This window comes from Ovis canadensis, chromosome 8 (assembly GCF_042477335.2).
Source record: "Ovis canadensis isolate MfBH-ARS-UI-01 breed Bighorn chromosome 8, ARS-UI_OviCan_v2, whole genome shotgun sequence".
Lineage (NCBI taxonomy): Eukaryota > Metazoa > Chordata > Mammalia > Artiodactyla > Bovidae > Ovis > Ovis canadensis.
Window position 1 is genome coordinate 11,434,555 of NC_091252.1, and position 4,035 is coordinate 11,438,589.

A 4,035-nucleotide genomic window follows, 5' to 3' on the forward strand; every position below is an offset into this window, starting at 1 on the left:
ACAGCCCCTGCTCTAACAAGCCCATTGACTTGTCACTTCACATTTTAATATCAACTAAATAAAAACCAAAGGCTATTTATCCTCCCGCTATTTTAATTTCAAGAAAAAATGCTTTATAAACATGTGGTATTTATAGGTATCATACAATATATGGTTTAAGTTATACAATTTGTAAATGATAGCTATTGCAATATGGTGTATATAGTTCAAACTATTGGGTAGATTTGATATCATTTTTGTTTCCTTAACATTAAAAAAATATAGAGATTAGAAATATTAAGAAATGCCTTTCCCTTGCCTTTGGTTTCTTTTTAATTTTTTTAAAATAAAAAGAAATCTATTGGATTTTCCACTCTTACACATTCTCTAGTTTTATTTAGATTTACCACAACCATAATTCACACGAGCAATGCATGTTGTTCTGAATATCAGGGAAATGCAACTTCTGAATGTGGTACATGAAGCAGTTGAAAATGCTTTGCCAAGAGATATTTCTCAGAGAAAACTGTGTGTTTCTTTCCCTTGAAAATGACTCCCCAAAGAATGCTGACATTAATATACACAAGACCCATTAACAAAGTCCACACCTGAGGATTCTTTAGAATAAATCTAACAAATGTTGAGTGACTAGATGTAAAATTGTCACAATTAAATAAATGTAGATAGAAACAGTTTTCTTGACTACATTTTGAAATGCTTTCCAAATAATTAACTTTTTCATTAGTAAAACAATTCTATAAAGGAATACTTCAAACATTTAATTTTAAGTTAATAACTTAAAAAGTTTGAAATGTTACATATTAATACAAAGTGAACTTGCTCAGTCATGTCCCACTCTTTGCGACCCCGTGGACTGTAGCCTACGAGACTCCTCCCTCCACGGGATTCTCCAGGCAAGAGTACTGGAGTGGGTTGCCATTTCCTTCTCCAGGGGATCTTCCCAACCCAGGGATCCAACCCAGGTCTCCTGCATTCCAGGCAGACGCTTTAACCTCTGAGCCACCAGGGAAGCCCACATATTAATATAATGTTATAGTAAATAAAGAATATGTATCCATAGTAAGGTCTCAGGTCTCATGTAGAATATTACTTATGTATTTAGGAATACCCTTTCCAATGTTATTTGAAATATTTAGCTTAATTCTGCTACTGGTCATTCAGCAGTATTTCATTTAATGTATTTTTGGTGAATTAGTGAATCTTTAAAAATTTCTAAACTAAATTCAGTTTAGTTCAGTTCAGTTCAGTCACTCAGTCGTGTCTGACTCTTTGCGACCCCATGAATCACAGCACGCCAGGCCTCCCTGTCCATCACCATCTCCCGGAGTTTACTCAGACTTGCGTCCATCGAGTCAGTGATGCTATCCAGCCATCTCATTCTCGGTTGTCCCCTTCTTCTCCTGCTCCCAATCCCTCCCAGCATCAAAGTCTTTTCCAATGAGTGAACTCTTCGCATGAGGTGGTACTGGAGTTTCAGCTTTAGCATCATTCCTTCCAAAGAAATCCCAGGGTTGATCTCCTTCAGAATGGACTGGTTGGATCGCCTTGCAGTCCAAGGGACTCTCATTATAAGCATTTTTCTAAATAAAATTTGAACTCAGTGAATTATTAATAAATAAAACCTAATTTGTTTTTCTGAAATTCTATACAGAAGGAATATTCCAAATAACTAGAGATTATATTGATTTCTCTGTAGATTCTATAAGCTTACTTTACTTGAGAGTTTTTTTTTTCTCCCTTCATTGTAAAAGTTTTTACTTTGGGGGAAAAGGACCTTTTTATTGCAAACTATAAAATATAGCAATATATTTTATTTTATTTTATTTTATTTTTTATTTATTTTTTTAAATTTTAGTTTTTTATTTTTTAAATTTTAAAATCTTTAATTCTTACATGCATTCCCAAACATGAACCCCCCTCCCATCTCCCTCCCCATAACATCTTTCTGGGTCATCCCCATGCACCAGCCCCAAGCATGCTGCATCCCGCGTCAGACACAGACTGGCGATTCAATTCACATGATAGTATACATGTTAGAATGTCATTCTCCCAAATCATCCCACCCTCTCCCTCTCCCTCTGAGTCCAAAAGTCCGTTATACACATCTGTGTCTCTTTCCCTGTCTTGCATACAGGGTCGTCATTGCCATCTTAAAATATAGCAATATATTTTAAAATAATATTATTAGAGATTTCTGAGTATAAGTCAGATGCAAAAAAAAAAAATTAATATCATAGAGTCTAATGATTACACACAAAACCAAAACAAGCTGTTCACCTGTTCTTCAGCTTGTCTTCCCAACTGCTTATCCCTGTGTGTGCTGCGTGCTCAGTTGTGTCCAACTCTCTGTGACCCCATGGACTGTAGCCTGCCGGTTTCCTCTGCCCATGGAATTTCCAGGCAAGAATACTGGAGCAGGTTGCCATTTCCTTTCCAGGGATGTTCCTGACCTAGGGATCAAACCTGTGTCTCTTGTATTGGCCGGCAGGTTCTTACCACCATGCCGCCTGGGAAACCACCAGGCTTGAGTATCAGCCACCTAGAAATAGTGGTTCTGCTTCACAGTGAATAATGATCTTAACCCATAACATGTTAACTCCAGTGGATCAAGGGGCAGATGGATAGGAACAATCATCTTGTTTTCTAGGATCAGACACTGGGTAGAACCTCTTAAAGAAAGACCAAAGTCAAAACAGGGCATTTCACTTCCTTCCTCAGCTGACTTTACAGAGCAATATGACATTCCTGGGTAGGGAAGCTCCCCCGGAAAAGGAAATGGCAACCCATTCCAATATGCTTGCTGGGATAATCCCGAGGACAGAGGAGCCTGGCAGGCTGCAGTCCATAGAGTTGGACGTGACATAGCGATTGAACAATAATAATACGACTTATTCACATGACTGTATCACATTCTGAAACCTTTTTAAACCATAACAATAAACTCCTAAACTTACATGTCAAAAGCATAGAGAATAAATCTGGACAGTGAAATTTTAAAGGGTGTGACTTGTATGTTAAAATACAGTAACATAAAGCTCAACCCTACTTCTTCTTGTAGAACCTTTTTCAAAGAGATTCCTGTTTAAAGGCAATGTCTTGCACATAAGGTTAGGGTTCATTAAGATTAGGGAATTTTTTTGCACATAAAAACCACTGTGAAGGGAACAACATAGTTTTGAGTGTCAGGAGATCTAGGCCCCATAACTAGCCAGCCCTGGCTTACTAATCAGGTGTGTGTCCTGGAGATACTCACATCCAACTCTGGGCCGACTTGGCTTAAGAATTTCCTTCTAAGTGTATTATTTTGGGGGTTCTAAGTTATTTGTAAAACAATTTTTCTAAACTATATATAAAACTTATAAGCTATTAATAGAGAACTTCTTAAAGACTGATTTTTTTTTTTAAGTCTAAACACCAAAATATTTAAACGTGTGTGTGCGTGCTAAGTCGCTTCAGTCTTGTCTGACTCTTTGTGACCCTTTGGATTGCAGCCCAGCAGGCTCCCCTGTCCATGGGATTCTCCAGGCAAGAGTACTAAAGGAAGTTGCCATGTACTCCTCCAGGGGATCTTCCCAACTCAGGGACTGAATCCGTGTCTCTTAGGTCCCCTGCATTGGCAGACGGGTTCTCTACCATTAGTGCCACCTGGGAAGTCCAAAATAACTCTATGTGCATATAACAGAAAACAAGTCACTTGATGTAAATATGTCAAGTTAGCTTTCAGTACTAACCAATTGGAGGAAAACATGGAAATTATTCTTGGGAAAGATGGAAAATGTTAACTCATTTACTGGAACTGAGAAAAAGTACTTGATAATGTTTATTTTCAGATAAACAGTTGAATAGTTGGTTAAGAATTCATATGATATTAGAAACTTCGCAGGGTATTTGCCAAATTATGAACATTTTTCCAACTTTCTGTCTTTTATGCTCCCATTTTCTGCTATAATTTCTAAATCTAGTAGTATGAAATTTTATTTAGTAGAAGACTAGATAAAGCATAGTATACTATGATTCTGAGAAGAGATGTAGTCC